The following is a 23,820-nucleotide window of genomic DNA, read 5'->3' as shown; positions in this document are numbered from 1 at the left end:
TCGCTTCTAGCTTCACCCCTGTTTGGAGCTATAGGAATACATTGGGGGAGGCCAAATGCTGTTTTTTCAGCTGGTCTAAGCTCAGGTAAGAACATATCTCAGTATGGAAAACAGGTGGCCTCTTCCTTTAAGCGCATCTGTTTTTTTCTTGTAAATTTTTTCTTGTAAATGGCTTATATAGCTCTTTTCTACCTTCATCAGGCCCAAAGTGCTTTACAGCAAGGAACCAGTCACCCATTCACTCCCTCATTCGTACACTAATATATGCAGACACTGGAGGCAAGGTGGGTGAAGTGTCTCCCCAAGGATACAACGACAGTGGGCACCTTAAGGAGCCTGGATTCGAACCCTCATGATGACTCGCTCTACCAACTGTGCCACCATCACCCAATGAAGTGTAATAAAGTGTCCAATATATTGACCCTGTCTAGTTTATTTAATTAGACTGGTGCAGTGTAGTCACTCAGTTGGTTAAGTGTTCAATCATTGTGTGAATGGGTGAATGAGCCCCTGAGGTAAAATGCGTCCAATGTCCAAAGGAGAAAGAAAACCACATAAAAATAAAAATAAATACACCTTCACGCATTCCGATTAGGCATTAAGTGGAGTGTGAAGACAAATGCCTCTGATTAAAATACACAATTAAACTTATGTAATGTTTTCTTTTCTGGAATAATCCGTGATGCCAGTGTAAGTGCGGGCTCCTCCACGGTGGGTTCATCAGCATCACATCTGAAGAGCCTGGTGCTGAAGGGCTGCTCTGGGGCTGGTGGATGTGGTCTGTGCCCTTCTCGCTCCATCCCTCTCCTGCTTCTGCCTCATGGACTTTTCATGCCTTCTACTACATTGCCACAAGTTTTCAAAGGCTCTGGAGCAAGGGATGTCCATCACAGCCAAATTGGGAACAAAATAAATTCCTTCTTTCTGGCAGATAAATCAATACTGTCACCTGCCACAATGACTTTCTGTGCTCTCTCTTTTCGTTTGGACGCTTCAGTAAATTGTGTTTGGCCTTAGGGCTCCCAGACTCATTCCTATACTTATACAAATCTATACCCAAACAACCTTTTCACTCCTCTCTGTTATGTCCTCTTCAGATACAGTCTTTTGTGACTTGAAGTCTATCGATGAATATGAAAACGCTTACAGCAAGGTTAAGGTTAAGGTATACTTGGAACAGAAAGCTGTTGTGCAGAGCTGGTTCATGCTGCTCTCAGTGCAGTGTGAATAGTTATATCTCCAGTCTATAGGTGTCCCTGAAGGCATCACTTCAATGTCAGCATCTCTACTGTGGCCTGGCCTTCCTCTGTCTCGCTTTAACAAAATGCACTGTTATTTGTCCAGCTGGGGCACTCTCAAACATGTGTTACATTTTCTCAAATGTATGTGCTCTGATGCATTACAGCCCCCTCCTGCTTGTTTCCCATTCTCTGTCATGAAGGATCATTGCACTTTCACAGCACGCTACGGAGGGAATGCCTCTGACTGTGAGAGGAATGGATGAACTCTCTTGAGATCACGCTGGCATTGGTGCTACTGCTGCTGCGAAAAAGACAGTGATGAATATAAATATAGAAGCAATACTTTCTGTATATCTACTCAAATTCAGACAGGCTGCTGCTGTTATGTGTGGATTAGTGTCCATTATCATGATGTTAAGAGCTGACCGCCTGATTTGGCTAATTACCCGGGGTTTTGTTCTGTATTGCATTTGCTTTGCCCAGATCATTCACAGTTTTCCTCCACACTGTTCTAGAGAGCTGTACATTCTCCAAAAACATGTATGTGATGTGATGTAACTTACTTAAGGCTATAGGATCTGATAGCTATACGATCTGATAGACTTGGGGTAACCTGGTTCATGCATGATTCTCAAATGTTCGGTAAAATGCCCTTACAGGGGTGCCACAAGCCATTTTGGTACCCTAAGCACACCTATATAATGGTACCCCCCCAAAAAAATAAAAAAAATAAATATATATATATACATAAACAACGGGAAGGAAGGGTCGCTCAGTAAAATTAAACACACTCTCGAAACTACGCCAATATTATTTGTAGAACTAAGATAATTGAATTTAGATGTAACAGTCATGCACCGAGTAGTGGCTGATTTGAGTTTAATCACATATCTGTCAAAAAGTGATCTGTAATATCACCACTTGAGCTGATATCGCAGCCAAACGAATAGACCAGTGGACCCTGCTCCATACACCCATCACCTCCCGCACGAGGAGGTGATGGGTGTCGATAGCTGTATGTGGCGATAGTTGCCATATCTCTTAATCACTCTCAGTTTGCTCCTTATTATCATGCTCTTCCTTAGCTTTTTGCAGTGTTTTGGGAATATTTGTGATATGAATGTAGATGTGCTTGATGAGGAGATGGGAATGCGTTGGAAGGCTCTGTATCTGTTCATGTCAAACTGACTGATGAGAAACTCTAGTTTGTGTTCCTGTTGGCTGTGCTGAGACACTTATCTAGGTTTGAAGAAGCAACGGAAGAGACTTTTGTCTGACTGCAAGGGTGCAAAGAAGATCAGGCTCCTGTGTGTCACGTCAAACGAGATTCGGAGGCGGTCAAAAGCAGCTTTTACAATGTCATGAGAACACATTCTTGGTCAGAACACGAGGGAAAAGGGGAAAAAATGTGCATGTTTTCGGTTGGAGGCTGAAAAGAGAACAAGCCGCTGGATAAATGGAAGTGAACATGACTTGACAGACTGCTGTGGAACGGCAGTGGGGTTGTGTAGAGTTTGCATGCTCTCCTTGTGTCTGCGTAAGTGCCCTCTGAGTGCTCCGGTTTCCCCTGCCACTAAAACTGTGTACAAGAGGTCAGGATGAATGATGTCTGTGTGTGCATGTATTAATGGTGGTTGAAGGGTCCGCTGGCGCAGATTTGTGCAGGCGCACTTTTGTCTCAAAGGGGGGGGGGGTGTCGGCAGGCTTAGGCAGAAATCTTTGCTTGGAAGGAACAAGGGGGGTTCAGACATTGTTAGGGGCAACATATCTACTTTCTTGACCGCTTTTTAACTCTTCTAATCACGCATTGTGCCAATTAGAAGCATTTATTGCTGTGTGTTTAGTACAACCATCAGGTTTGGGGCTTGGTCCACCATTTGGGAACCACAGCTCTATACAGTTTGACATAGTTCAGGCCTACATGCTTTTACCTAGACCACTGTGAGTCTGCAGATACCCCTGAGATGGGGCCCCAGCCCTGAATCCTCTGCTCTAATCGGCTCCTGTTTCAGAAACACTTCTGACTACAGGGAACACCTCAGGTTGCAGCAAGAACCTCTAAACTGAAGTTGTTTTAAATTACAGATAACATATCGCTTCTTCTCATAGAGTCTTGAGCATATTGTAACCACTGCAGCAAATTACACCTAAAACAACCTCTACTCGAGGTTTTCCAAATCAGTGCATAAAAGAGTGACACAAAGCAAGCAGACAAGCGCCTATGGGATTTTCACACCAGTTCAATCCCAAACTTAGTAATATGCTACGCTGTGAAACACCGGTTCAAACGCAGACTGAATCTATCTTGACAAACACAAACGCAAAAGGGTCAGTGCAACAGCGGCACACAATCAAAGCCTGACTGTACTCCTTGCAGAATGAGTATAAAACACCACTCACTGTGTCCTTCATCGTCTTCGGTGGATCAAACCTACAACTTACTGTCCTTGGTCATTTTATCCAATGATTCTAATTTTTCTGGTCGGTCAACAACAGGTCTGTCTTCCACCAGCACGGTGCCATCACGGCTTCATTTACATGTCAAAAGTCATAAGTAAGTCATTCTAAACCGGTGTAACTACTGTAACCCCGCGGTTGTTTTGGTTCACGGTTGAGCACGTTTGAGGAACCAATGAGGTAGCACGCAAAGAGCAATGTGGTGTAGGGGAAATGTGAGATTTTCCCACAAAGCAGGGACAAATACATACGACCGGCTTTGAGGTGGCTCTGCTGCTGATTCACATCTTCAAAGTGGTCCAGATCCTTGTAAGTTAGGCACAACCAAATCCTAAAACAAAGCCTTGGATTGTGTAGAATAAACGTGTTGTGATAAATAAATATTTGAAAATACGAGCAACGTTAGGTATGATCAAAGAGAGAGCGTTTAGTGCAATGAAAGAAACAACCAGGCACCTCAGCACAACAACAGGTCATTAGCCAGTTTTATGCTCTGTTGTCTGTGGAGCTTAAAAATGGGTCGACTTGAAGGAGCAGTAAAGCTGTGAAAGCAAGTTGTCCTTTTTGATCAAGCTAGTGCGAAAGGGTTTGTAGTGGATATACACTTTTTATCGGTATATCAACAGGAGCCTGGCTCGGTGCACATGCGCTTGAGGGAAGAGGATAATGTTTTCTCAATTCTTGCACCATGACAAAAAGTTCAGTTTGTATTGTCTGTGGATGTGACTGTGCAAAGACGACACACTATGCATCAGTTATATTGCTCCTTCCTTCACGGTGCAGCGATCTGAATCCTATATGTTTGGACGCCATTATTTCCTTTAGACAGCAGCTTCTGTTATTGTGAAGACCGAGTGATCAATATGCCTTTTGTTTTAATCAATGCTGAGATTACTTCTTAGACTCATAGCCCGTGTCTTCCCTCTCCCTCCGGTCTCGGTTGGATACACATTTCTTCGGCCCACTGAGACACTTTAGTATCATACAAAATTCATCTGACATGAATAATAGAAGCTGTACATTCTGATGTAACTCTTGTCTGGTCGCTGCTCTCAGAGAAATCTAGGTGAGAACAGCAATGTGCGGGCGGCTTTGGTGTTTAACCCTCAGATCCTCCACTGCAGCAGAGGCAGGACCGCTGACACTGGCCAGCGGCTAAGATTAGTGTAAAAACTCCTTCGCCTGCTGTATAAACCTTAGAGCGTTGCTTTCAATACGGGGCCTTTCAAATATGGTTAACCGAATAGTGTGTAGTATACTTAAACAAAACTGTATCTAATCAGGTGAGTCCAAACTTGAAGCAGGATTAGATTTGATTAGAACTGTTGAAATTTCACTTTGAACTGCTACTGCTATCCGATTATATCAACTGGCAAAGCAGCAGAAATGTGTATCTGAAGATTGATGTTTAAGATGAGAGGTGCGCTTGAAGCTGCATGCCTTTAATTACCACTCACAGCTGTTGATATAGCTGTGTCTGCTGTGTCCATCGGCACAGATTAGATGGCAGCCATGTTTTCGTCAGAGTCTGGGGGGGCAAAGAAATAATGGCCTGTGTGGAGCTTTGATATAATTCCAAGCCATGGCGGCTGAGGAAAGGTCAAAGCTTAACCGCAAACAAATTCAGAAGACCGCCTCTATTAATTCACAGCATGCATACTGCAAATGAAGACACACACATGCACACAGATAACATCAGGTTCACAGCGCGGAAAGTGTATTGAGAGAAAAGCAACCTATTCGTTCGCAAGATATCACTGAAAAATCAAGAACTCGCACAACATTCGACATTGCCCTCAGTGTCCTTAATCTGGTCTTTAGTGGCGAATGACAGTTTATGAGCAACTCTTACATGTGATTTATTCATGTAATCCATGGCAAAAGTCATATCATAGAGAGTTCTTTGTGTTTCCACAGGCCCTTGTTTGTAACTCTAGGCTTGGCTTGATGCTTCACCTACCACGACACAGGTTAATCAAATGAGTATAATCTCCCATGAATATGCAAATGAGTCCAGATGTTGACGAAGCCACAGATGTGCAGTGCTCGTTCTCAACAGCTCAGTGTGAGGAGGTCCAAAGAGAAGACACCTCACAAGCTCGAGGTGGTTGATGTTTTCATCATTAGCGACAGAGAGGCATGATCATTTACTTGGATATGGGAAGGATCAATGCAAGAGGTGAGACTGTATCCACACTAAGACAAACACGTATATTTTTAGAAATTTTCTTTGTGAGCACGAAGCCAGCCTTAGGAAATGTGTGCGTCCACATGTGTTGACTCAAGTCTGTGAAAATGGCACAGTTTATCTTCCAGGCCTGTGTGAGGCGCTGTGACGCTAACGCAGATAACAGAACAAGATGTAGAGGGCGCATGTGCAGTAAACTTCTGTGGAATGTAAACAGTGAAAATGAAACTGATTCAAGGATTAGCGATCTACAGAAGAGACGAGGAGGCGAGTTTATTCTTCAGACGTAACGGGACAAAAGCAGAAAAACCTGTCAGTGACTTTTACTGTCAGTTCAAAAACACAGACTGACACTACTAGCAACTTTCTACAACCTTTACTTTTAAGGTCTGGACCGTTATTTTGAAATCCATGCCAAAATATAACAATTTATGGATTACTCTTCAATTTCTTCTACAGTTTTCAATGTAGTGACACTAAATTTACACCAGTTGCCAATGATTAAACTAGCAACTTTCTACAACCTTTACTTATAAGGTCTGGACCTTTTATTTTGAAATGTATTTAAACAAATGTGTTTATATAAATTTCAAATATGACAATGTATGGATAATCTTCAATACCTTCTATATTTTTTACTGTAATGGCACCAAATTTTCACTATTTCCCAATTATCATACTACCATCTTACCTTCATTTTTTAGATCTGGACATTTTTTTTAAAATGTATGTCAATATATAAACATTTGTGGATATTATTCTTTCTTAGCTTCTAAATCTGTGAACTAATTTATTACGTGTGTCTGTTTAAATGTCTTTTACCCCAAAGCATTTTCAATTCACTACAACTAGTGTTTTAATTTCCCCGCTTTATTAACAGCATGGAGTGAATGTTTTGTTGAAGTGCTGAACCCTGCTGTAGGAAGCTCTCGGGATTTCTAAACAGAAGCCTTATATTATAGTCTGACATTGACATTGACCACATTGTATTTTCACTAAAGTGGCTACTGTCCTTGTGGGATCCTGACCCTGAATGCAGCACACTGACCTGGCCTACAGTCACAGCTCCTGCTCCAAATGTGTTTGAGCATGTTCTGCCTCTGGTGCTGCCTCACATCTGAGACACACTTCTGCTTCAGAGGGAATGGACTTCAGCGGCACACACTGACCTGTGGAGTCCAGTCATTTGTTTCTAATGTCCAAATCTCACCTGCTACCTTTTTGGTGTTTTTATTTGAACTATAACCCCACTTTTCAGTATCCACGCTGACTTTTTCAATATTATTCTTCAGTTACACAGAGAAGACAATGCGGTAGTTGGTGAGGGGAGTCTGCGGTGTGGCGAGAGATCATGTGTTGTACAGGTTGACTTTGGAGTGTCCTGTATCCAGTGTTTCTAAACTTTTCTACACCAATTTGACCTTCCAAGAACCACAAGGCCTGGACCAACATCAAATCATGACTAAACTGGGTCTAAAATGAGTCAGATCGAACATACTATAATGTCTAAACTGTGTTAATCATGTTTAAGGTGAGACATTGCAAATGAATAGATATATTAAATTGGAAACTTGTGCTTGTTCTATTGCAAAAGGTGTATTGCAAGTTTTCTGCCATTTTATGTTTTCATATAAAAATAAGGGATTTTGTGCACAAAAATGGCAAAAAATTTACTATATTTTATGTCAATAGAATAAAACCATACATATCATAGGAGATTTTGATCTTGTTTGGTTTTTGACTAAACTAGTCTTAAGTGAAACTCAAATTTCAAATTTAGTCTTTTTGGGTTCAAAGCTGAATAAATCAGGCTAGGAATTAGATCCCTGAAAAATCTCGTGGATATAAAATCTGTCTACATTTGTGAATGAATACCCGTGTGAAAGACGGCTTTGCGAAGCGACTTCCGGGATATCGCTGCCTCGCTCGCAGACAAAGCGTCATAAAATAAGTATTGCACTGTGTAAGTTTTGTCATTTTTATACTGAAAACTAAGATGTTAAGGGAGGAAACTAGCTAAAAATCTCCACTTCGACCACTGTGTGAGAAATCAATACTTTCACCTTGTCTCACCTTAAACCAGAAGAAAAACGGTGAACGCAAATGCATTACAGGAGCATTAATGTAGTTTATGAATAAAACATGACATGATGATAACCCTGAGTGAAGGAGCCCAAGTACCCCTTGTAGTACACATAATGCAGTATGAGAACCACTGTGTAAAATTTCTCAGTGTTTGTATATTATGCTTTTTTTATATTATGCACCTCATTCATCTAGAAAGTCAACACAGAAGTATAAACTGAACAACTTTTGACATCAAAGAGTTAATCCAGAGTCCTGACCTGGAAACAGATGAAAGTGCAGGGATTTATTTCAGGTGATGTGAGTGGAGAAGCTCACAGCCTCTCGACACCCCCACACACCAGTCAATAAGGAGCCAGAGGATTGTTGGTGCTTGCTCAAATATTGTCTCCCAAACTGACGGTGGAATGAATGTTGATTAGATTTCGGAAATCTCATCTGGGTGGGAGAGTCGAGGCCCTCTTATGAGTTTGTCGATGCACTGGAGGTTGTTCTTTAACCATGCCGTTTGAGCTCGGCGATCAATTTACTTTGACACCGTGAAATGCATTTAGAAGAGCCAGGGTTGAGGTTTTTTTTTTTTTCTTTTCAATGATCCTTTTAATTAAATATGTGTAGTGTGAAAGTCTCTTGTTGATGTGACTGCATAACACCTGTTCTGTTCCTTTCTGCTCCCTTAACGCTGGTGTATCTTATATGATATGCGCACAGTCTTTCTGAAAGCTGGTGTATAAACTCTTTCTTATGTGAGCTCCTTAAAAAAAAACTTTGCTCAATGGAAAAAAAGTTAGTCATGAAACCACTTGACCGATTGTGTCACGTGACTACTGAGTATCTGTGTCTTGGTGAGTTCCTCCTTCATCCTCCTCAAAAACTTCGAGCTGACACATCTACTCTGGAGACAATATAATTGCACAATATGGCTTTTTGCCTGAACATGGCCAGTCCAATGCCCCTGAGTTAATGGCATTTTTTTCCCTGAGTTCACCACTTCACACTACTATTACCGGCTGGTCTTAACCTGCTCCTTCACAAGAAAAAACAGGGATTCTGTATTTGTTGCCTAGAAACACCAGTGGTTTAAATGCATTTTACTTAGTGGTCATTCAGCTGTTTTGGCAGACTTTGTCACAAGGCTGCTTCTAATGCTCCACCTTTATTTTGCTATCGCGCCAGGAAGCCTTTAGTTTCTCTTAAAGGAATAGGCTACCGTTTTTACATACTGATATATATTCATACCTTAGCTTAGACGAGTTGATGCGTAACTGCCTGGTCTTTGTGTGTGCGCTGGGTCACGCAAATAGACGAGAGACCGGGGTAAAGTTAGACGCTACCAGCTGTTTTCCCTTTTTAAATACAGTTACGTGAAAAGTTACAAGATCCAAGTCTAGTTACACAAAATTAAAAGGGTTACTATATTGTAAGGCGTAATAATACCTTATGAGCACTTGTTTTTTACGCCTTACAATATAGTATAGTTCACGTAACTGTATTTAAATGGAACAGCTTGGTAGCTTCTAACTTCACCCCAATATGGAGCAATCTATTATAGAAAACGCTATCTCCATGGCCGCCGCCTGGGCGCCGCCATTTTTATTTCCCATACCGACTTTGAAGCTAAGCAGGGACGGGCCTGGTTAGGACTGGGATGGGAGACCGTTTGGGAACCTGGCGACAGTAGTGAGTGTGTGCGTGGTTGGTGGTGGGGGCTGATGTGCGCAGTGGACTGAATGAATACTGCAACAAATTGTACACCGACGAGCGTCTGGAAAAGCGCTATATAAGACTTGCCATGTTCATTTCCCAAAAATCCGCGGCCGGCCCCCACGTCACCGTCCCACCGGCCGCGGGCATTGGTCACGGGTCCATATGGACCGCGGTGCTGCTGTCCGAGGACAACCCGCCGTCACAACAACGCGAGTGCACGAGATCTGACTGCCGTGCGTGTGTGTGTGTGTGTATGTGTGCGTGCGCGCATCCTAACAGGGCGATGTGTGTCATCGTCACTCACCCTAAACTGCAGCTGCAGACGCTCCGCAGGTACAGGTACATCCTCCAAAACACATCTACGCGTCTTTGTTTAAGTCTCTCCTGCAGTGACCGAGGCTGTGGTTTATTACAGATCCAGTGCTGTCATGTCAGAAGCTCAGACACATGCGTCAGATCCAATCCTGGTCATATTCCGTCTCCAAAGTTTTGTCTCCGAAAAAAAGTACACGCAGAAACACGAGCTTCAAATGAAACGCGCTGCTCCGAGAGCTTCAGCCTCCGTGTGCGGAAAGCGAAAGTGAAACCACTTAACGAGCGCATGGCCTGCACTGTTGCTTTTTTTTTTTTTTTATGTTTTTTTTAACTTTGCTGCTGTACCATTTCTTCTCTATTTCTTCTTTACATTCTATAAATCGGCTTTGAAAGCATTGCCAATTGTATTATAAGGATATAAATACTGTCTAATAAAAAACAACTTCTTCTTTTTTAGATTGCTCCAAACCACGGCTCCTGCACCGTGAACCGAACCGTTAGAGCTGAACCGCTAATATTTCTCCATAAATATTCCACTGTTTCTTGATTTCTATTCCCTGAGTTTTGCAACATATTGTCGATGTAGTTTATAAGAAAGGAGTACGGGTGCAAACACTCCAATTGCAGTTTGTTTGAAATTATTTTTAGCATTCATTATTTTAAACATTTGGAGTGGCCATAGTTTTAGGAATGGGTTGGGAACCACTGGTCTGCTTACTGCGGGTCTACAGCTGTACTGAGTGACGGGTTATAGGGACTATACTGGACATTTCTTTGTAATAACTCATAATCTCTGAATATCAAATGTGGGGACTAGCGAGGCCCGGCCAAAGGCCGGGTCTCAGCTAGTAGGAATATGCTGGGAGAGGCTTCATAATAAGTAACGTCTTTGGTCTATTTGCGTGACTGAGCGCACAAAGACCAGACAGGTACAACATATCTCAGTATGTGAAAACAGTGGCCTGTTCCTTTAATGAATGTTACAAGCATTAGCCTTCTGTCATAGTTTCATGTATTTAATTGACCATTATTTAACCAGGGGAGTCCCACTGAAATTACAAATCTCATTTCCATAGGATTCCTGGTCCCAGAGGGGAAACATTGTACACATTTTTACTTTACAGAGTTGACTATGTGGGATATTTGTATGGCCCATGAATGGACTACAACACATCAGACTTACACCTACAACACCAAACTGACTGTAATAGTTAGACCACATAGAGCTTATATATAGAGCTAAATAATGCACAAGCAGGCACGCTCAGCTTGTGATTTTCTCGTCTATCTACAGTGTTCTTATGGACCAATTGCAGCCGACATTATTGCTTTTAGTCACGTTTTACAATTTAAATTGCTCCCAGCTCCTCTTTTCTCTGCACTTATCATAATCCAGTGACATGTTAACTCATTTGAACTTTGGCCGTGCTCACAATCCTCCCACTCCCCGTCTCCCACTGGAATATTAGGTTTCAACACAATTTCGTAAGCTGTGCATTTCTCTCCTGCCCCGTGTTTGCTGAGAGGCTGAAATCACAGCTGTACTCTGATTGATTGACAGTCGGAAAGCAGTGGGACTGTAGAGTGTGCGGGAAATGAATTTTCAGGTTTCAGAGAGAGTAGAGTATACAGAGAGAGGCAGAGAGGTGGAGACGGATTTCAGTCCCTACTCGTAACCAATCGGCTCGAGGTTTTCAAGCGCTCAAGTGGAAAGTTGTGAGAACATATTTGACACACACAGGCAAACTGCTTTTGAGAGTTTTTAGCCATAGCAGCTCTCAGACTCTGATGTGTTTAAAAGTGTCACAGGACTGAATATACTTGATACAATGGGCGACGTGAAGTCTCTTTTAAAATGGTACATGTAAATGGTCATTGTTTTTTTTTTTTTACCTTTTTGCCTGTAAAATGTCTAACGTTTAAATCCTATCACCAAATTTCATAATTTGGTGAATTATGGTGTCGTACATACTTTATGTCACAAGGTATGTACGACACCATCACAGCCTCTTGAATGAATCCGGTTCCACAAATCTTGTAATCAGATGTGGTCCACTCAAAAACTAATTAAAAAGAAAACAAAATATCATTATCTGACATTTGACCCATTTGCAGTATCATAGGACACCCATATTGAATTATTGGATGCAGCTTGCAGCTTGTATACAATTAGAATAAACTGAAATGTAAATGTTTGACAGCTCTGTCTACAGCCTGCTGTGTTGCTGAACAGCCCTGAAGCAGCAGGGAGCAGACAAGTGTCGGGGCGTGTGCTGGAACTGAAGCACTGTGTGGAGGTGGCTAATTTTAGCAGCAGTTCATTACCTCAGAGCGGCTCGCGTCTTCATTAGAGTCTGTTTACCTGCCTGTTAGCAAAACAAGACAGGATCTGCTCTTCCCTTTATGAATATACTAAAACACTCTCAAAGTGCAACATAAACCAAGTACTAAATGCTTGGATAATATTGTCCAGGTTGGCTGCAGTGTTGATTGGTGAATATGGCATCAACAATTCTAATTATATTCTATATATATTATATTAATTGAGGACAATCTATAAATACAATTCTGCTTGCACTGAATAACAACGTTTCGATTTTTGACATGTTTTTAAATGCTTGATCTAATGTAGCCTCGAGCATCCTTCTCTGTTAATTTCATGTGCCGCCAGTCTGCGAGCTTAGCCGTCAAATCACTTTTCAGTGGAAATAAAAATAAAAAGAACCAGTGACTTCAATCCAAGTGGGCCAGAGATCCTTGGCAAAGCTCCTCTCTTACATGTGACTGTTGTGGAGCATTGACAAGACCTTGAAAAGCCTTCACTGATGAACAATGCATCTGTCTCATCCATTTCCTCTGGGCGCACTGGCCCTGCTTTTCGGCCAAAGCACTTTTTAAAGGGATCTCTGTCAAAAGGACTGGCTGCCTCTGGTCCCCGGGTTTCTCATGTTACCACGGCTGCCAGTTACAATGCATGCGATTGAAGAACAGCATCTGAGGCAAGATTTATTGGAGCTCTTATTGGCCTCTGCAGAATGTGTCGGCCTGGAAATGTATGAATGTATATTTTCAATCAACTTTATGTAAATGTCATCAACAACAGCAACAACAACATCAGAACATGCTACTGATCAGTGTGAGTCACTTGAGTCTCCGCTGTTCAACCTTTTCACTCTCATTAAACATGCACTTTATTTGATTCATCGTGGGGCTCTGTCTACAGCCTCCCAGCGGTACCTGGTTTACAGTTTAGATGCATACAATTTAATCTTCTTTGTTTTGTTTGTATGTTTAATGATCCCGAAGTGAAAAATATCGATTTGTTGTTCGAGCTGAAGTTTTCATTCAAAGGTCTACCTTGTCTATGGTCATAAATCATATTAGTAAGGGCTATATTTATGTGTTTTTGATGTAAAGAAGAATACATAAATAAAATAAAGAAATGAATCAGAAGTTAAGATTGATCAATGTGGGGAAAAAAATCAACAAAGCATAATATTTCCATCAGGATTAATGGTGGTGCTGTCCATGGTCCTGTTTAGACATAAACGGGGTCATTTACTAAACGTTTGCTCATGAGCATAATGAGGAGGAGCACGAGCCAAAGAGGATAAGCAGCCGAGCCATTTATACATTATTTTTGTCACACAACGTTCTCTGGGGCCCTAATACTGTAAAACAGGCCATGTCAAACATGCCCACAAATAGCCATGGTATTTTTCAGCTTGCACTCAGTATTTACTCGATCATGCAGAAGTCATCTATCAAAACACCTCAGATGCTTACTTGCACTCAATTTATGTAGTATATCATAGCGTCTGTAGATTTGTCAGAACAGAACACATCACTGTGAAATGTACGCTTCTTTAAACTGGCTGTCACTCACAGCTAGAAGACATTTTCACTGGCTACAATTTATATTCAAGTGTGTTCATCTAAATTATCCGTCCTACTTAAAAGAATATTTAATTCCACTTAAGTCTGTCTATGGTCTCAGTCACTGTGAACAATTGTTTTTTCACAGTACCCAATATAAAAAAAGAAGTGTGATTGTTATTGTTTATTGCTGATCCTGTTATGTTTAGGATCCCCTTGTAAACGAGATGCTACATCTCAAGGGGCTTTTCCTACTAATACATAAATACAAATACAAATTTATTTTATTATTATTATTATTATTAGAGTTAGGTAATTATAGAAAAAGGCTTCCAAGCCATCATCTGTACTGGGTTGTTGGGATGATGTGAAAACCTTTTTTGTGCTTGAACCCTCCTGAGCCCACACCGGAAGTTGGACCTACTTTTAATCCTGTTGCAACAGTGGTCAGTGAATGTGACTAATTTTTCATTTGCAGATATATTAGTCGATATTACCTCGTGTCATGAGTGCTGTGACCTCCTGGGTTAATAAGTTTCCTTGAGTGAGAGGCAGGGCTGCTTTCATATTTTGGAGGACTTGCAGTGGGAATATTTTGGTTCCAGTGTATCAACACGAGGCTGAATATGAATAAAGCATTAATAATGCATGTGCCATCAGTTTGTTCTGATGCCTCATGAAATCTCAGTCACTTGGGCACTTCCTGTACGTTTAGAAGGTGACTGTAGAACATTTCCCTTTGTAAACCTTTGATGAAACCTCTGTGGACTCTCCTCAGACAGGCAAATAAAGATAAACCTCTGGTCTATCATCTACATTCATCTCACTGGCTACTGCAGCAAGGAATGATGGAATGAGCGGCACTGTTTTATGTTCTCTATCCAGCAGTGCCACACACCCAGTTCGTTTTATACTGAAGTCATGTTTCATCAACTCTCATGTAATACAACATAGCACAGCTTCCATTTGGTTCTGTGCTTCTGCTTGTCTCTGTCTTGTGTCCTGTCCAGCCCTTACAGAGGACAACAAATGTCAAATGAAGCAATTTTCTCCTCCTCCTGTGACTTTTGGAGCTTGTTAGCACCAGCCGAGCTCACAGCAGCCACCTCAAGCTCAGAACGATCCACGGAATCAATGAAGCCAATTTCAGGGATTTACACATGTGCACCAGGCCCACACCAAGGCCACATGTGATATCATTAGGAATGTAACGATATTGACGATAACGCGATAGTAAAAGTCACTCGATCGTCGTGGTCGTGTTAAGATATTAAAAGGGCAAGTATCCGAAAACAAGAATAAGCTGGTTCCCGCACGACAGCGCATTATAAACTGTACGAAAGTGATGTGCAAGTTTCAGTCTCATCTCTTTCTTAATATTTCAGCCTGTGGTGCGTGTCTCATGTGTGTGCGTATCCAAACAGGACGCATGTGTGTCATCATCACTTACCAGTGAACTGAAGAATGTAGAGACTCCTCAGACCAGACCTCGAAAGTTAGATCCTCCAAAAACACGTGAAATCTGTGTGGCTTTGTAATGGTTTCTCCGAGGCCTGCTGTTGACCAGGCTGGTTAATTATGGATCCAGTGCGGCAAATGTGTAAAATCCAATCTTGGTCATAATCCGCCTGAAAAGCTTTGTTTCCAAAAAAGTCCAAGCAGAATGTTGTCCAAGAACAGCCCAAATACAAGTCTCAAATCAAATTTGATGCTCCGTGAGTTTCTCAGCTGCCGTGTGGAAAGCGAAACTGAAACTTAGCCTAACATTTTACGAGCAGATGGCCCACACTGCACACTTTTTTGTACTTTAGAGCCCTACATAGTCATCTGACGATTAATTTTCCCGAAAAGTTCAGGTCTCTTCTTCTCCCTTGCAATGTAGATCTTTTTTTATATTTCTGAAGAAAAACTTTAACAAAGGATAGGCCAGTGTTTTTCTGTAGGCTTTTTGCCTGACTGATTTTATTTAAATTTAAGTTTAAGTTATGTTCTTAGATACTTGATGCTAGATACAACTAGATACAACAATAAATGGCTTAGTTACTGGCAAAAGCAGATTAAATGTCTTTTTTTCCCATTATCACTGAATTTATTGAAATATCGTGAGCTTTTGATATCATCACACAACTGTAGTTCACCTGCCCAGATTTGGAAGAACTCTGCTGGAAAATCTGCTGGAGCTCTGTCGTTCTGACATTTAAGTCTAAATTGCCTGTAGATCACAAGATGTCTGTGTGAGTTAGTGTGTGATGGACTGCCCACAGTCTCTGATACCTGTGTCCATCATGACTTCACTGCGGGATAGGGTCATACTCCAGAGACCATCAGGAGGAATGAGGTGTCCTCTTTTACAGCTTTCATATAGCGCAGGATAGCTCTGTAATTCAGAGCCTGGACACATTTTCTGACAGAAACAGCGCTCCCTTCACCTCATAATGCTAAAGCAGTTAATACTCCTGACCCAGTGGCCTGAACAAAGGTGATATTTCATAAGACTTAAGAGTGCATACAGCACGGTGGCGCAGCGGTTAGTGCTCGTGCCTCACAGTTCGAAGGTCCCGGATTCGCGTCCCACCTGGACAGGGCCTTTCTGTGTGCCTGTTCTCCCCGTGTCTGTGTAGGTTAGTGGTAAAAACATGTGCAATAGGTTAATCCTCCAGCCAGGTGTTTCTGACCACCAGCCTGGCTCCACATCATGGAGATGGGTCCCCGAGCGCCAACCCACGCTGGCAGCTCACTGCTACTACAGGTCGCCCCATGCGATACTGAGGATGGGTCAAATGCAGAGAACTCATTTCTCTACAGAGGTAAAGGTTAGGTGAAGTTGACTTGACTTGCAGCAGTCAGTTAGGTACAATGTTTAGGATGAATTTCAGTCCCTACAGTCTTGGGTTTTTTTTTCCTGTTGTTTGCAGCACGGTGTCCACAACACACTGCTGATCAATGTGACAACGAGAATCATTAGTAGTAAGGACGTGCCCTCCCTACAAGTTATTTTTCAGGTTCACTGGTGGTAGACAGAATTCAGTCAAATCAGTTACTCTTACTATGTGGAAGGTGAAATATATTTAGATTTTTGGGGGGATCACTGCCATAAGATATAGAAAGGTTTTTGGAAGGAGACGAACATAAGCCTTGACTAATTTACTGACTTCAGGGTCACTTCCCTGCTGTGGTACTTGTTGTGCTCTGTCAATGAGAGAATAACTGACATTGTTTATACAGAATAGGTTACCGCGGAGGGCAGTGATTGTTAACCACCAGAACTGCGGGACGCGATGCAGAGTCGGCAACAGTGCACAGTGTTTGAGTCAGAAGCCGTCTACTGTGGGCAGACAAACTGACTATGTTATTACATTTCAGGAAATGTCAGAAAAGCTATTAGCCCTTTGTTGGTATTCTATTGTGACTTTGTGTTCCTTATCAGTCACGGTCAGCTTTGGTGGCATTTCTACACACACCACACTTCATTCAGTCTGTTGTATGAGTAATTAGTACTGGCTGTGCTCGTGTGGAGTCGTTTTTACGGCGGGATAGTGGTGTCAGTAGTAGCTTCTATGGTGCTGTACAGGGTTGAGCCTTCGTGGCTTTTAGCTACGACCCTGAACCCACTCTGTTTCTGAGTAGCTCTCATACTGAGTTTCTGAGTTTCCTTTAAAGCATGTTACAATTTTTTTTTTTCCGTCTCTAACTCTGATTGCTTTCTTTGTGCTTCAAATGTTTGCTCATCACTTTTAATGATGAGAGGTCGAAGCTGGGACACACTGGAGGGGTTGAGCACACAGAGGCACTCAACAAAAAAAAAAAGATGCAACTGTCTGAATGCAGGCTGGAATGAAAAGCTTTGGGTATTTTTTTTGTTTTTGTCTCATGCAGTAAATTGGCAGAATTCTGTGTCAACGCCCTTTACCTTTCTGAGACATCTTTCCAAAAAATAAACCAGTCCAAGCACTTCAAAGAGGGGACCACGTGAAGTTGTGGGAGTTTCATCACAATTAACGCTCAGTTTATTTTACTTTTGATTTTTTTTCTTCTGTTTTGTGACAACAGGACAAAATGGAGATGCTTCAACTGCGCTTCCTGCCTCCCACAGATTTTGCGTCGTGCTTTAAAAACTGTGCACTGCGCGGCCCCTCGTTGTGTAATCCTTTTGTATTGCATCCCTGAATGATGGCGCTGATATAAGGAGATGCCAGTGCCAGGTTATAATGAAGCTGCAAAGGTGTGAAAGATAAAGAGGTAAAGATGATTCACAACACAATCCATATCTCTCCTGTTGTTTGGTGCTGCATCTAAATAAAAAATGAATAAAAAAAATGAATATTCGTACAATCTGAAACAGCTGAGTAATACACAGTAATGTGGATGCTTAAATGTCAACTCGTTTATCTAACCCCTCAAAAGACAGTGAAATCTTGAACTCTTCTCTGGCTGCCTGATGGGGTTTTAATGGCCATTTCTAATTTGGAATGGGATTTGAACTTTGCAGCCCTGCAGAAATCTTTCTGTATTCACTTAGTCACCATTTTGTCTTTGCATAATGTGAGCGTACCCGGGAGATTTGGAAAACTGATGGAAGCTTGTGTATTAGTCTATCCTTGTTATCTTTACAACTCTATTGTACTGATTAAGGGGAGACCGATGAGGGAAGTGTGTCACAGAGACACATAGAGGTTAGTGCTGATTGGTGGATGCTGCTGAGGCTTGGATAACATGTCATCAAACCTTTGTGTATAAATGTGCTGTAGAACAAACAAGACGGAACCACAGTATTTTTCATTGCCTCGGGGCCATGTCTCCTCGCTGGTCTGCTGTTAGTAGGACTGGGTGCTGTATGTCAGGGGCGATTTTAGAGTTCCAACTTTAGGGGTGCTTAGCATCTGGAAGGGTTCGGGGGTTCTCCCTCAGAAGATTTTTAACCGAAATTTGCTGCATTTTAGATGAACTTGTTACATTACAAAACAATTGTAAATCTACATATATTTATTCTAACAATTTGTAAGATGCTAGTGTGTTAGTGTGTCAGAGTTGTATGAAATTCTCCCTCTTATTGTGTCACCAATGAAACATAAATAAAATCAACTTTATTTCCATACGAATATAATATGACAAAAATCACTTGGAATAATAAATAGTCTATGTTAGACACATATCCAGTGTTAGTGGTTCTCAGTGGAGGCCCAGCCCCTGGTCCTCTGCTGCCTGTGCTCCGGCCCTGCACCAGCGCCAGCTCTGGCAGTTTGTCCTCTCACTGACACAGGGCTGTGACACAGGCTGCAGACGAAGCTAAAGTCTGAACCCTCTGTCAGGACTCCTAGGCTTATGTCTTGTGTCAGTGTATGTGATGATTCTATAGTGGGTCATTCACCGGAAATACAGTGAGAAATCGCAAGGCTCCGCGCTACACGCTATTGAATGCACAAACGTATCTGTTCATCAGCTGTAAAAGCTTGGGATGTGGAGAGCCTCTTTATAGCATCTACACAGTTCTTGAAATCATTATTTACTCCGTATGTGCTGTTGAAGACCAGCACCAAAGGGAGAGACAATAGAGTAGAGTCTGAGGCGACAGCGCTGTGAGGAGAGGGGAGGGGGAGAGCTCAGCTACCGCAAGCAAGACACCCAGACTAAAGCATTAGGGAAGAGGGGGGTTTATGTTTTATTTCTGTTATTCTCTAATTGGTTGTTTCACCTCAAATAAATTATACCAATTTAAAAGAAATATATATAGGCACATAATAGGCCATACGTAGAACAGGAAAAACTGTCTTGCATGCAACACCAGTGTTCCTTATTTTCACTGCAATGTTTTGGCCAGTGACCTTTGTCAGGCAAAATGTTTGTTTTTTTTATGATTGAGAAGCCATGTTAAATAGGGCGTGGTGGGCTACATCACAGGATGCTGTCATAAAGGCCTATGGTGACCAAAGGCAGCATATAACAATGTACAACATACATCCAAAAGAAAACCTTAGCCAGTAGGTAGCATCCTTAAAATACAGTACAAAAAAAAAGCGATACCCAGCCCTAGCTGTCAGCTCGTGGTGGCTCTACAACACGGCTCATTTAGTGTGTGGTGAGGAGGTGAGTCCTCCCTGGGTTTTGTGGTTAAGTTCTTGTGAACACACTCTCTATTTGCAATTAAGTATCACAGCCAAATTCCACTCTAAACCACAAGTAAGCAGAATTATCTGTCATATCATTGGAGGGTTCAGGAAACCCCTGATTATTTCCAATGAGAGTGTTTATTCTGGCACTGCTGGTTAGAGTTTGGCTGGACTGTGGAATCAGATTTGGCTGCTCTTCCAAGACAACGTCTGCCAGAAACACAAAAAGCCACCGTTGATGTATTTATGCTGGACATTCATTAAAATAATATTCCATTCACATCTTATGGCCAATTTACCGGGTCATTTCCACTAACTGCTGCTGTTGTTTGCAGGTTGTGACACTGTAGTGACTAAAAGAAAGAGAGCTATTGTGTTAATTACCACATTTGAGCCCAATTGAAGGTTAACAGCTGAACGTCCACATCTTTTTGTGTGTTCACATTTAGCCTCATGTGGTGTGATTGACAAAGGTCAATCAAAAAACGTAAATATGCCCGCCCAGCGTGTGGACAGAGAGATGAAAACGATGAAATGTGTCCACTGTCCAGAGCCGGTGCTCTAAGCAAAACTCCACACAGATCTATGGTTATTCGACGAAGAGCAAATCCATTTACGGTCAAAAACAGTTTCACTGTGCAGTAGTGAAGGGCAGAAGTGGAACATAATGACCTCAATTCAGGCCCTGCCCTTGTGGTTAGTTGTGAGAACAACTAACCACTAATCCACTGTAAGACTGGTGTTTAGAACAACTGCTAGTGTATTTCCACCACTTTTTAAAATGGTAAATGCCATCACCTCTGGTCCCTGACCCACCGTTTTGGAATCGCTGATTTAAAACTAACTGAAACCTGCACCCGCCCATGAGAACCGTGTTGATTCAACTCCTCTTTCAGACAAAAAGGCCACAAACAACGGCTTTTTACTCTCGTCTGTTCACCAAACTACTGTCCTGATACTCCTCTAGAGACAATAAGAAGAGAGTTGAAATGAGTGTGTGGCCGTTGCAGCCCCGAGTCTGCGCAGAGAAAACATGAGAGTGGGGACACGAGCGGAGAAGCACTCGCGCTTTGGAAGTGACAGGGGGAAGGCGGTTGGTCTCTCCAGCTCATTCACTTCAGCAGACTGTTCCGTTTTGGTGTTATATATGGCAAAGTAGGTGGAGAATGAGTGCACACTGTCAGAGAGCCTGTCCCCATAACAACGCCTTGATTAATCAGTGAAACAACACCGTAGTTTGACTGAGATGCAGGGCCATTTTGGTTGTGGGGGTCCTACGTATAGGAAAACCCGGCTCTGAATGTGTCTTAGTTTCCGATCAACCAAGGAAAAAAAAAAAAAGTTATCTTGCTTGGGCTGGGTCATGTTTAAAGTGTTGTCTTCAATCCTCTAGAAGTTACTGTTTTTTGTGTGAAGTAAAGCTGGTGCTTAGTGTCCTGGGTCTGCACCTGAGCGATGTGCGGCTGGCGATCTGCAAACCACCACTCATTTTGTCGGCAGATTATCTCACCGTCAGTTTTCATGCTATTTTCCTGGATAATTAAAAAATGCTTCACATTTTGGCCATGTCTTCAATTAGTTGAATGTGGACTATCTCACATGCGTTTACAGAATGCATCAAAAGCAAATGAATACATACAATTAAGGTGTCTGCATTTATTGTGTCCTTTTGACGGTGGAGGCCGTCATTTTGTGAGCTGGAAACCTTCGCTGAAATTGGGTATTGTTCACATAAGGTCAAAGCTTTTAGTAAATTCAACCCATTAGAATAGGCGATTACAGCCGTTGACCTTGTGCTTTTAATGAATGCGTCTTCGCCGTTGAATGCTCATGTTCCAAATAGAACAATGATTTTGTTGTGAAATAAAGACGACTCTCAACGGTAGAGACCTTATTGCATTCAGAGTTGGGCCCCATGTGCAAGGCGTGGGAGTAAAGACACACATTTGCCCCTGTGCAGAGCAGAACACAGGCACAGATTGTGAGCGTGTTGCGGCGCTCTTTGTGAAATAGTCTTTTAATTTGTAATGAGCACTCGCATATTAAAGAACAAATGGTGTCTAATGAAGCTCATTTCGTTTCCCTCAGGAGGCCATGTTAAGCATCAGTTGTTATGGGCTCAAAGGGTGATATCAAAGATTATCGTGGTTTGATATCATCTGCCGCAGCAGTTAAAGATGCCTTTGACTTAGAGGACGACTGTGAGGGGAGCAGAGCATTGTTTCAGGGTCTGAGTCACAGCTGAGGTCAAAATCATTATCTAAGGCTAGCTGAATATTATGACAGTAGACTAGTAGAGTTTAAAGATCTCAAAGAAGAGGACAAGTTTCAAGCTTTACAATGTTTAGTTTCAGTTCGAGTTAACACGGCACACAAACAAGTGACCGTCATGCACCGTGAATAAAAATTTACAGAACAAACAAACAAAAGCAAACAAAAAGCACATGCACATGAGCGGACAAACTTGCTGAATGCTGCAAAAGCACGTATTTCACTCCATTCTACCAATGTCTAATCACAAGGTCCTTGAATTTGAATAACATGCCAGCAACAGCTTGGGCGTTTTTGGCAGTTTGTTGCAAGTTTTCATGCAGAGCGCTACTTGGGCATTTACTTATCAAATAACTCTGCTCTCTTGTGGAGGTTAGACTAAAGCTATGAATCTCTCAACAGTTAGCCTTAGAATGTGTTCTCACAGGTCATTAATATGGAGCGTTCGCAGAATAGACTCATCCCTCATGTTAAAAAGGTTCATATTATTTCCTGACGGGCAAATAAGTTATGGCTCGACATTTATTCAGTGCATTTATCACCACTGCTTTAGCCTTGGATGAAGGCGAGCTCTTCTCTGGTGTTACTGCTTTGTACATTCCACTCTGGAGCAGGAACATCGGCATAATTGGCAAATAAATTCCACATCCACATTAAAACATACATAACTAAATGAAAATAGATTAAAAAAGAAAAAAAAGAGACCAAGTTCAAGATGTCCTCTGATCAAGGGTTCTAATCAAAATCCCATTTGCGCCGAATCAGCGCTGAAATGATTTTCAGGTACACTGGTTTCAGCAGAGTAATAAACTATAGACTTTACAGTGCAGTCTGTGGCTGAGTTTCAGGCACTATAGGCTGCTGTTTTGGACCGCTCCATCACAAACACGTCTCTTTGAGCTGCTTTGTGATTCTCGTAGGACAGATTGTTAGGCAAGTGAAATAAAGTGGTGACAGTCTGTGTGTGTCATATTGTCACACAACACAAAAAGAAGACACAAAAAGAGACAATATTATGTGTTTTACTCAGTTATATGTAAGTATAGCCACATTTCACTTGGACTCCATGAACATAAAGCAATTATTCTTTTCTCTTCAAAAAGGCCAACAATATAACTCAGCTAAGGCATAATTCATCACAACATTGCATGCTTAGATATAATATACAAAGAATAGTAATGCAGTAAGTAACTCATAAAGCATTCAACAGAGTTGTCATTGTCATCAGTTACTCTTCCATCCTTCACATCTATGTCCTTGTGCAAACAGTGATCAGAAACTGAGAGCTCTTGTTCCACTGCCACATATTTCACATTTGTCAAGCCCCATTTCAGCTACAATTAGCCTCTCTAAACAGCATTACGTTTGCAAAGCTTTCTTTGAAGCTGCTGTCTCATCTGAGTGGTAACTGAATGGTCTCACTCTTAGTGAGAGAAGCCCCTTTGACTGTCTGAAGTCTGCAAATGTGCTCAGTTCCAGGCCACAACTTCCTATAATAGTCTGAGCAGCTCCAGTCTGACCCGTCACCTTAACAACTGCAGCTCAGACACTTAGAGCAAATTGCGGTTTATAT

The 23,820-nt window shown here is 41.9% G+C and overlaps 1 protein-coding gene across 2 annotated transcripts in view; it reads left to right on the top strand.

The window, feature by feature from the left end:
* ntm (neurotrimin) overlaps positions 1 to 23,820 on the top strand; it is a 610,313-nt gene that overhangs the window by 154,769 nt on the left and 431,724 nt on the right. The window lies entirely within an intron of this gene.

Source organism: Gobius niger (genome assembly GCF_951799975.1).
Source record: "Gobius niger genome assembly, chromosome: 11".
Classification (NCBI taxonomy): domain Eukaryota; kingdom Metazoa; phylum Chordata; class Actinopteri; order Gobiiformes; family Gobiidae; genus Gobius; species Gobius niger.
This window is presented reverse-complemented; position numbering and strand designations above follow the sequence as displayed.